Source organism: Pagrus pagrus (genome assembly GCF_965226575.1).
Source record: "Pagrus pagrus genome assembly, chromosome: 22".
Taxonomy (NCBI): Eukaryota; Metazoa; Chordata; class Actinopteri; order Spariformes; family Sparidae; genus Pagrus; species Pagrus pagrus.
This window is the reverse complement of record NC_140204.1, coordinates 15,670,019-15,683,080: the sequence shown is the minus strand read 5'-3', so window position 1 is coordinate 15,683,080 and position 13,062 is coordinate 15,670,019.

The following is a 13,062-nucleotide window of genomic DNA, read 5'->3' as shown; positions in this document are numbered from 1 at the left end:
TTCTTTTTATATTTACAATTACGTTCTGCCTTAAGAGCAGCAGGTATATTAACTGATAGGAAACCTATTAATCATCCAATAATGGAATTATTTAGGAAAATATCAGGGCTACCTAAAGGACACGTTTCTGCAATTTATAATAGTTTGTTGGAGCATATGCAGACCCCTTTAGCGATAACAAATGTGTGGAATAAGGACTGCCCTGAGCCATCTATAGACTGGCATAGAGTTTGGAGGAATGTTGCTTACTCCTCACAAAACCTAAATAATAAGTTAACCAATCTCAACTTCCCATATCGCACTTACTTAACACCAATACGGCGTTTCATGATTAAGTTATTTAAAAAATGTGCAGGTGTTGTGTGTTATTTGTTATTATTTTCATTTTTTATTTTTATTTTTATCTTTTTTTTTTCTTTTTTTTTCTGCCAATTGTACATAGTAATGATATCAATTTGTTTAATGGTTGGAGTGTGTACATGTGCTTATACGTATATTTATTGTTATTTCTCTATATATGTATATACATATTGTTTTTTTTGTTTTGTTTAATTGATTAATAAAAAAAAAAAAGAAAGAGGGCAGGGAGTGATACACAGTTTACTTTGGCAATGAGATTCTTTTTTATTCAAATACCACCTGACAGTCTCAGAGAGGCTTTGCTGTTCTTAAATCTCCTCACCCTCAGAGTATAACAAGGCTTTCACAGTAAGAATATTACAATAAATCTTGGAAAACTTAACTCCTTTTTTAAGTTGATAAAGAAGCCAATGGCAATGGCAAGCCTAGACTTTATAAAAGCAAAGGATGCTGTAGCATTCAATAAAAAATAAATAAGGTGCAATGCACACAATTGCTTGTCAGTTAGTTTGTGAGTTACATCCAAGTAAGACATTCAATTTTATGCCTCCACGCCAGCTAAAGCCATGGCTGTTTGTGTGTCCCTCCGTCCCATTCTAGTGAATGCAATGTTTTCGGAATGCCATGAAGGAATTTTCTTCAAATTTCGCAGAAACTTCCATTGTACACAAGGATCAACTGATTAGAATGTCATTTACCTCACGAAACAAGATTTTGGCCATACCTCAAAAATTTAAATGGTAATTTTGTGTGAAGCATCCACATTTTACAATTTGCAGCTTCTATGCAGGAATGTCGATACTTTATTGTACTGCTGATATTGAGCTTCATTTGATTGCTGCACCATGTGACAAAGCTCTCTATCAGTCCTCTGTAGTAAAGACAGCATGTTTCTCATTGAAAATTATTTCTGTAACACACAGATATACAGACGTTTTTTGCCATCCAGCTGGTCCTATTGCAAGAGGATAGTGATGACCATATCAGTGGTTTTTATACTTTTCCTTGTTAAATAAGTTTGGGTACAGGTGATCACCTAATCAGTACCTCATTAAGTAGAATGAGGTGTGCTTGTGTTGGAATTCAACAGACACTGGAATGGAATGGCTGTCGTAGAGATGCTGATTTCAGAAAAAATGCAGTGGTCTCTTAATTTTTTCCAGAGCTGTATGTATATATGTATACAGTCTGGTTATATCCCAGGTGTATTGTTCTGTTCATAAAACGGAATAAAAATGTGTACCAAACTATATCTATGTTCATCCACAGGGGGAGCCATCACATCTTAACAATGTGTTTCTCCATAACCACTCAATGTTTCATGACACACAGTACACTATCTGCTCCAGGCGTATGATTTTTAGTTATGCCAGAATTGATCATTTGATGTGGCTTGTGACATCATGTGAAATAAATTACTCCATTTTATAGGCCATGTTAAACTTTTCAAATAAGTCCATAACAGGAATTCATCCTATCCTATGGGATGTTTGTGTAAATGTCTTTGCAGGTAAAATACTAAAAAAAAAGCAGCTCTCAACAGCAATGATTTTCTTCTCAACAAAATCCAGTCTCTCTTCAATCTTATGGTTTGGTTTTTGCTCTGATATCCAGTTTCACCTGTGACACCTGTGAGCCTTTTCAAACCATGCCCAATCAACTGAGTTTACCACAAATTACATCCAGTCAAGATGTTAATGTGATGTTTTGGATTTGTTTCTAATAAACTCATAAAGTTTCTAAAGCCTTGTCTTCACTTCGCCAAGATGGGGTATTGAGTATAGATTGATGAGGAAAAAAATAATTTAATGATTTTAGCATTAGGCTGCACCATGACAAAAAGTAAAAAAGTCAAAGGGTCTTGCAAATTGTGTGGTAACAAAAAGGTTTTAAATTTAACTGTATAAACCCTGCAAAAACCCTTAACTTAGCCTCCTTAAACATTACAACTGTGGAATGCACCAGCAACTTGTTTCACAGGAAAAACGTAGGGAATAAACATACCATGATACATACCATGCTACAGAGTCAGTAAAATTGCACATCAATGGCTGACAGTCTGTATTTTGTGATTTGACTTGCTTCATGACTAAGGTGCACAATATTTCTGATAAATTGTCACTCAAGAGTCAGATTATTACTCTTTATTACAATTCAGTAGATAAAGCACCTCATATACAGTATGTGAACTGTCACATAAGATGAAAGGTTTGTAATGTCATAGATGTGAATTGGACTGAACTAACACACACTAAAAAAGTTTTTAAAAAACTCTAAAGCAGATAGAAAGGAAATTATAACTTTTTGTCTTATATCTTTTCATTTTTAGTGTCCATTTTGTATACTGTGTGTATTTTATTTTTTATTTCACATATTTATAGTGATAACAGATAATTGTCAGTTAAGATTTTTCTTTATATATATGTTGTGAATTCCTGCTTCAACTGTTCTTTAATTTTCCATTATTGTGGCACGTGCAGCCATTCTTAGCATGATAAAATGCTCTGTATTAGGTACAAACACAACAGCATCATATTATTAAAGCAACATGATACAACTTCTTACCTTAAAATAACAGCTTCAAACTCATGTTGATGGTACAGTGTCTTGCAATAGGGTGAACGATGTCTCTGTCTCAGCCAGCCTGTCTCAGCCACTCTGGTTCTGATGCCACAAACACAACAGCAATGTTCGAAACACCCCCTTCGAACATCACATTTTTTGGAACAGAACTTTTTATCCTGGAAAGTTGGATTCATCTTCACCACCATCATTGCCACCAGCAATGAGCCAGTAAACTACTAGCCTCGTCACCCCTCATTTAGCCACTTGTTAGCAACCACCGTTTATACGTAAGCACTTAAAATATTAATCTATAATATTTAATAATTAAATTGTGGGACATTCAATGATGTATTTTATGTTGTAGAACAAAACTTCTTATTTCAGTCATTTAACCGAAAAACCCATTAAAAATACCCATTGACTTTGAAACGAGGGAACTGGAAGTGCAAAAATACTAACTGATCTCCAGGTTTTAGGACTCATTACTGCAGAACGCTATACCTTGAAGAATACTGATGTTTCATACCATGGGAAAAAATTGACAAAACATTGATGGCATAACATTTTAGATTTTCAGTAAAAGATCAATTTAACAAGGCTTGTGTACTGTGTGTTAAGCACAACAGCATCAAGTTAACTTGACCTTAGCGAAAGCTGCTGTAATTATCATTTTAGCTAACTTTCTTTCTCCTTTGCAGTTAGCAAACCCCTTTATGTATTTTTTTGAGCTACCTCTCTTTGTCTGTATGTCACTGGGAGTGCCAGAATTGCTAGCTTACCCTGTTCTGGCATTGCTGGTAAACAGGAGGATCCTGCTCTCTGCGCATTCCGGAGCAGACAGGACCGCCTCTTTATGGAGTTCTCTGTTCTCTGACTGGGTAAAGTGGGCAGGGATACTGGAAAATGTATTTTCTCTTTTACAGCATGAGCAGGGGGAGGAGAAACATGGGTTACTGACCAACATTCTATAATAACAGTGATTGGAACATAGAGCTATTTAATGCTTATTTTATTTAAAAAATAATGCTTACAGCAGCTTGAAAGTCTTTTTCTGGCAAGTGTTACTCAACTATCAGAGATTCCTCAGGCTGGATAGCTCTTAGGGGGATCAGCTTAGCTTTGATAATTACAATGCAAATGGCTGTTGGGCCAACAACAGGACAACACACTTAACAATAACAGTTTACTGAGCCTTCTTATTTAATGCAGGTGCTTTGCTAAACTTGGTGTGTTGGCACTGGCCTGTACAAGTCACAAGTAAGCACTAAAGTGAGTGAGAGGGGGCAGGGCTATGTGTGTGTGTGTGTGTGTGTGTGTGTGTGTGTGTGTGTGTGTGTGTGTGTCAAACAGTGATGGTAGTGAGGAAGGAGGACTCAGCTCCCCTTCATGAAGTTGATTAATGTAAGCCAGGTTTCATGATACTTTTAAGTCTGGTCTTTTACTGTGGAGGTTAACTTCCATATTTGAATGATCTGTTAGTTTAGCCATTGTATATGCAATGAATTAATAATAATAATATTTAAATTCCTGTTAATAAAAGTTACATGAGTTTCAAGTGAAGTTTGAAAGATGAAGTGATGAGACAGATCCTGTGGCAATGTGCTCCTTGTGAAACCCCATTAGTAACTGACGGCTGTCACTGGTATGCAAAACTTATTAGTGTCCTTTATTTACAACAAATGACTGTAAATTGCGATTGTATGGACTCACGAGAAAAGTGACTGAAAAAATGTCAAACTGGTCATATTGTAACAACTTTGCATTACTGTTAAGAGATGAGACAAGATTTTAAGTTTGGAAACTTAACTGTTTATTTTTGAGGACATTATAAGGTTTATCACATGTCTCTGAGTGCAGCAATGACACTGTTAGACATTGAGTACAGTTAGTAAATTCTTGCACGAGGTATGAACCAGGAGCAGGTCCAGCTTCTGCCCCCGACAAAGAAATGACCACGCCTGCAGACTTAGAAGATCCTGCTTTAACAAGCATTGGACCAAGTGACAGTGACAAGAAAGTCCAAAGTGGCTTTACGTGATCATATCACTGTTCACACTGTAAAACAAACACATTTAACACGTTCTAATAAAAACAATGTGTCTGTCCTACCACACCTTTGTCTTTTTAGGACCAGAATTCCATCTTTGACTATCATCCCATGACACATATTCTCTATACTGTGAACTTTAGCACATCCCATGATGAAGAGCTTTACACGAAACTGTACAGCTTTATGATTCTGAAACACTCATACTTTTAGTATTATATTTTCATTGTAATTTTTGTATTCTATATTTGTTATATTGTTCTTGACTACTGTATTAATTAGACTTCATCTTTTATGCACCAAGGCACATTCAGTGTCCACTATTGCACTGATATTTTTGTAATGTTGTCAACTTTGTAATAAATATCAAAACATGAGAGGCTCCTTGTGTTGTCAATAACTGAAATGAAACAGAAACATCAATATACTTTAATACATTTGCATTTAATTGTCATTGCTTAATCCACTCATATATTTTATGCCCCTTAACCGTTTCTGTAACACATTTATTTAATAAATGATATCAATTACAAAAATTATATACTGCTGGGATGTTTATCATTTTACTGTTGGGTATTTAAAAAGTCAGAAAAAGTCTTAAATTTAATTAGATGAACCCTCAGAAAACTTGCAAAAGCACCTGCAGTTTCGCTTGTCTTGATTAGAATAGTTACAAATTCTAAATTTTCCACTGATGCAAAATCCATGTAGATATTCACCACTTATAAAGCAATTTCAAAATGGATCATGTTAATGTTTCATGGATTTGTACTTTTTACGATAAAGGTTATGAAATACAACCAAGATGCTTTTCTTTTGATGTGCATAATATGTGTACTTAATATCTATTTCTGTAACACAACTTGTCACACTGGTCAAACCCCTGTCAACATTCACATAGGTGGAATGAACCTGCAGCTTTCACAGAACAAAAGATGGGAGTATGCCATTGTACTGAGCCAAGAAAATGACAGGCGTGATTTAGTTAAATTCAAGTCTAAGGTGTCAAAACATTTCTGTAGAATGCATCAGGTATGAGTCACGTCAATAGCCTTTATTCAGTGGAGATATATAAAGGCCTCCACAGATGTGGAGTGTCACTTTGGTGAAAGGTTTAAAATATCATAGGTGTGAATCGGTTTGAAATGTCGTAGATGTGAACTGAACTGAATTTAAGGACACTTAAATAGTTTTAAAAGGATCTTAGTCCGATAGTAAAGGTGAATTTAGAACTTTTGATCTTATATTTCCAGTTTGGGTAAGTACATTTCTAAGTCTATATGTTAACTTTTTTATATTTCAACACTGTGTGCCTGACAGAGAGACAGAGAAAGAGAGTGTCTGTATATTGCTTGTGTGTTTAGTTTTTAATTGTGCTAATTTCCAACCACATTTCTATTTCATTCTCACATATTATCACATATTTAAAGTGATAACAAGTGATTGTCACATGACAATGTTTTTTGCAATATGTCATGAAATTCTTTCACCTTTATCATTGCACATGTAACAACACACCAGCATCATATTATTAAATTTGATAAAATAAGTATAACAATTCAGATATAAATAATAGGAATGTGATTTGTTACCTGTTCTTGAAGGGATCTCTTTTTGTCCTCTATTATGGATTTAGAGTTCAGGTTCATCCTGTTCCACAAGAGGTGTTCTTTGCTCAAGGACATTTTAGTCAGGTTGATGTTTGTGAGCAGTTGCACAGACTGAGTGATTAGGGTGGTTGAAGAGCAGTTTCCTCATTCAGCTCACTTACCTGTTGAAGTGCTGTGCTTGTTGACATTCAACTCTCATCAATGGGAATATGAAATATATAAATATATAAGTGAGATGTGAAGACACAGATGGAATTTGTAAGGCATGGTTTTAGTTTTAGCTCTAACTTCTGAAAAGTCAAGTTTCTTGTGAGAAGAAATAGGTGTTTTATCGCAAATAAGTCATAGCCAAACCACCAATACTTGGAGTTGTAAAATAATGCTGAAAATTCTCCAAAACGTAGACAACATCCATGTTTTCTCAATTTTACTGTGGCTATTATTATCCTACATTGTCAGAACCCAAAAGAAATTAAGTATAATGTGAGAATTGCATTTCATGAGCTTATTCAAAGACAGAAACATCTATATAGTTCAGGATTATTATGAAGGAGACACATACTGTACTGTAATTGTTATTTGCACAAAAGTCTGCCTTTGGACATTTTTATACTGTCACTCTGTTTGGATGTTAAAAGTAATAATCTAAAAATGTTGATGAATGTTACCATGTAAAAGGTAGTGAATAGTGAATAGTGATTTCTCACTGAATGAAGGCTGCTTTTTGTTATCATCTGTTTCAGTTAAAACACAGCTGGACAGAAATATATCAAACAAAAAATTACCATAAAAGTTTGATTGTTAAAATGATTGTTTTGTTGAAAGATTGTTTAAAATGTTTTCATACATTTCGGCTCACTCGGATTCCAGCATTAACATTACAGTGATAGTAATGATTCTACTGGCTAGTAATTGTTGTGCAAAATGTTTCAACATGGTGCTTCTGTCAGTACATCTCTGCATTGTTTGTTTATTAATTTATAGAAGGAAGACAAGATGGGTGTTGCACGGATCATACCAATTTTCCTGATTGTGATAGGTAAGCAGAGTAATATGATGTGATTGCTGGTACAGTGTTTTCATACAAAACAGATGAAACAATTTAGGGATTAACATGACATAAAGGTAGAATTCTCTCCTGCATCTCATCAAATATTTCTTATGCAAAGTCACGCCAGAGTCTAGGACCATGGTCAGATCACAATCAGGAAACAATGACAAAAGTTGTGTTTTGGTCAAACATTCATTTAGTTTGATAGTGTTGTTTATTATCCTTTCAGAAATTATTTTTATGCCTGAGGAAATTGTTAAAGCAACAAGCAACAAACAACAATAAAAAAAAACCAACTACAACATTACAACAATTACAGTCAAAGACCGACATTATCAACAAAGTGCCTAAAATCATCACCAAAAATTAAAGAATACAAATATACCAAAATGCAAGTGACACACCCCTCATATCACAAGGATTTGTTTAACACAGCTTTACTGGAAGATAGAAAGGATCTCTGAGCACAGGAGGTGCACAAAAGTGGTAACCTTTACTGACGTCCTAATGGTAACAACTCATATTCAGCATAGAGAGGGAGTCATACTGTACATAACTAAGATTGCCTGTACTTTTCCTGCCACCCCGGACACACAAAGCAGTGACACACTGTTTTGTTGTTGACCTGCAATTTTGCTACACATAATAACAGATGCTTATAAATAAATACCTTAGTTAACTTAATTTCACTACGTGACCTGGTGTGATACTGAAGTGAAAAGCTTTGTATTAATGGTTAACTACAGATAAATTTGACCGGTGCTGTAATTGGAGACGTCTGCTTAAAAGTTGTACTTCATTTAAACTATAAGAAAATACATTTTGAACGATGTCTGCAATTGTAAAATTGTAGATTTCAAGGCTATTCTTTACTAATGAACACTACAAGCACAAATTCACAACAGCTGTGACCAGCTGACCACGTACACGCATCCAAATGTTTATACATTCATGAACACACACTCTCACACTCACACAAACAGAGGTACACACACAATGTTTTACAAACGCATAGTCTCTCTCACACACACACTCTCAATCTCACATACACTGAAGGACAGACTGAAAGAATGACTGACAAAGCAACCACCAGGTTGACCTATACAGCTACGGCTAGCAGCTAAAAATGTGTTTCGACTACTGTTTCATAGTGATGGTGGAATGTTCAGCTGCTCAGGCAACATCAACTACAGCTGCAGCAACAACAACAACTACAGCTGCTCCAACTACAACAACAACAGCTGCCCCAACAACAAAAATCACAGCTGCTCCAACTACAACAACCACAGCGGCTCCAACTACTACAGCTGTTCCATCAACAACAACCACAGCTACCCCAACAACAACTACAGCGGCTCCTACAACAACAACCACAGCTGCTGCAATTACAGCTACCACAGCTGCCCCAAGAACAACAACAGCGGCTCCAACAACAACAACTACCGCTGCTCCAACAACAACAACCACAGCTGCTCCAACTACAACATCCACAGCAGCTCCATCACCAACAACAACAGCTGCCCCAACAACAACAACCACAGCTGCCCCAACAACAACAACCACAGCTGCCACAACAACAACATCCACAGCGGCTCCAACAACAACAACTACAGCTGCTCCGACTACAACATCCACAGCAGCTCTAACAACAACAACCACAGCGGCTCCAACCACAGCTGCTCCAACTACAACAACCACAGCTGCCCGAACAACAACCACAGCGGCTCCAACAACAACCACAACTGCCCCAACAACAACAACCACAGCTGCCCCAACAACAACAACCACAGCGGCTCCAACAACAACAACTACTGCTTTTCCGACTACAACAATTACAGCTGCCCCAACAACAACAACAACAACCACAGCAGCTCCAAGAACAACAACCACAGCTGCTCCAACTACAGCAACTACAGCTGCACCAACAACAACCACAGCTGCCCCAGCAACAACCACAGCTGCTCCAACAACAACAACCACAGCTGCCCCAACAACAACAACCACAGTGGCTCCAACAACAACAACCACAGCTGCTCCGACTACAACATCCACAGCAGCTCCAACAACAGCAACCACAGCGGCTCCAACAACAACCACAAATGCTCCAACTACAACAACCACAGCTGCCCCAACAACAACAACCACAGCGGCTCCAACAACAACAACCACAGCAGCTCCAACAACAACCACAGCTGCTCCAACAACAACAAACACAGCGGCTCCAACGACAACAACTACAGCTGCACCAACATCAACAACCACAGCTGCCCCAACAACAACAACCACAGCTGCCCCAACAACAACGACCACAGCGGCTCCAACAACAACAACTACAACTGCTCCGACTACAACATCCACAGCAGCTCTAACAACAACAACCACAGCGGCTCCAACCACAGCTGCTCCAACTACAACAACCACAGCTGCCCCAACAACAGCAACAACCACAGCTGCCCCAACAACAACCACAACTGCTCCAACAACAACAACCACAGTGGCTCCGACAACAACAACCACAGCTGCACCAACGACAACAACTACAGCTGCACCAACAACAACAACCACAGCTGCCCCAACAACAACAACCACAGCAACTCCAACAACAACAACTACTGCTGCTCTGACTACAACAACTACAGCTGCTCCAACTACAACCACAGCTGCTCCAACAACAACAACCACAGCTGCCCCAACAACAACAACCACAGCTGCCCCAACAACAACAACAACCACAGCTGCCCCAACAACAACCACAACTGCTCCAACAACAACAACTACTGCTGTTCCGACTACAACAACTACAGCTGCCCCAACAACAACAACCACAGCTGCTCCAACAACAACAACTACTGCTGCTCCGGCTACAACAACTACAGCTGCCTCAACAACAACAACCACAGCAGCTCCAACAACAACAACCACAGCTGCTTCAACTACAACAACTACAGCTGCACCAACAACAACCACAGCTGCCCCAACAACAACCACAGCTGCTCCAACAACAACAACCACAGCTGCCCCAACAACAACAACAGCTGCCCCAACAACAACAACCACAGTGGCTCCGACAACAACAACCACAGCTGCACCAACGACAACAACTACAGCTGCACCAACAACAACAACCACAGCTGCCCCAACAACAACAACCACAGCAACTCCAACAACAACAACTACTGCTGCTCTGACTACAACAACTACAGCTGCTCCAACTACAACCACAGCTGCTCCAACAACAACAACCACAGCTGCCCCAACAACAACAACCACAGCGGCTCCAACAACAACAACCACAGCTGCTCCGACTACAACATCCACAGCAGCTCCAACAACAGCAACCACAGCAGCTCCAACAACAACCACAGCTGCTCCAACAACAACTACAGCTGCTCCGACTACAACATCCACAGCAGCTCTAACAACAACAACCACAGCGGCTCCAACCACAGCTGCCCCAACAACAACCACAGCGGCTCCAACAACAACCACAGCTGCCCAAACAACAACCACAACTGCCCCAACAACAACAACCACAGCTGCCCCAACAACAACAACCACAGCGGCTCCAACAACAACAACCACAGCTGCTCCGACTACAACATCCACAACAGCTCCAACAACAACAACCACAGCGGCTCAAACAACAACCACAAATGCTCCAACTGCAACAACCACAGCTGCTCCACCTACAACAACTACTGCTGCTCCAACAACTACAACTACAGCTGCACCAACAACAACCACTGCTGCCCCAACAACAACAACCACTGCTGCCCCAACAACAACAACCACAGCTGCTCCAACAACAACAACCACAGCTGCTCCGACAACAACAACCACAGCGGCTCCAACAACAACAACCACAGCAGCTCCAACAACAACCACAGCTGCCCCAACAACAACAACTACAGCGGCTCCAACAACAACAACTACTGCTGCTCCGACTACAACAACTACTGCTGCTCAAACAACAACAACAGCTGCCCCAACAACAACAACCACCGCTGCTCCGACCACAACAACTACAGCTGCACCAACAACAACCACAGCTGCCCCAACAACAACCACAGCTGCTCCAACAACAACAACAACAGCTGCCCCAACAACAACAATCACCGCTGCTCTGACTACAACAACAACAGCTGCACCACCAACAACAACCACAGCGGCTCCAACAACAACAACCACCGCTGCTCCGACCACAACAACTACAGCTGCACCAACAACAACCACAGCTGCCCCAACAACAACCACAGCTGCTCCGACTACAACATCCACAGCGGCTCCAACCACAGCTGCTCCAACTACAACAACCACAGCTGCCCCAACAACAACAACTACCACAGCTGCCCCAACAACAACCACAGCTGCTCCAACAACAACAACCACAGCTGCTCCAACAACAACAACTACTGCTGCTCCAGCTACAACAACCACAGCTGCTCCAACAACAGCCACCGCTGCTCTGATTACAACAACCACAGCTGCCCCAACAACAACAACCACAGCTGCTCCGACAACAACAACCACAGCGGCTCCAACAACAACAACCACAGCTGCTCCAACAACAACAACCACAGCAGCTCCAACAACAACCACAGCTGCCCCAACAACAACAACTACAGCGGCTCCAACAACAACAACTACTGCTGCTCCGACTACAACAACTACTGCTGCTCAAACAACAACAACAGCTGCCCCAACAACAACAACCACTGCTGCTCCGACCACAACAACTACAGCTGCCCCAACAACAACCACAGCTGCTCCAACAACAACAGCTGCCCCAACAACAACAATCACCGCTGCTCTGACTACAACAACAACAGCTGCACCACCAACAACAACTACAGCTGCCCCAACAACAACAACCACAGCAGCTCCAACAACAACAACCACAGCTGCTTCAACTACAACAACTACAGCTGCACCAACAACAACCACAGCTGCCCCAACAACAACCACAGCTGCTCCAACAACAACAACCACAGCTGCCCCAACAACAACAACAGCTGCCCCAACAACAACAACCACAGTGGCTCCGACAACAACAACCACAGCTGCACCAACGACAACAACTACAGCTGCACCAACAACAACAACCACAGCTGCCCCAACAACAACAACCACAGCAACTCCAACAACAACAACTACTGCTGCTCTGACTACAACAACTACAGCTGCTCCAACTACAACCACAGCTGCTCCAACAACAACAACCACAGCTGCCCCAACAACAACAACCACAGCTGCCCCAACAACAACAACAACCACAGCTGCCCCAACAACAACCACAACTGCTCCAACAACAACAACTACTGCTGTTCCGACTACAACAACTACAGCTGCCCCAACAACAACAACCACAGCTGCTCCAACAACAACAACTACTGCTGCTCCGGCTACAACAACTACAGCTGCCTCAACAA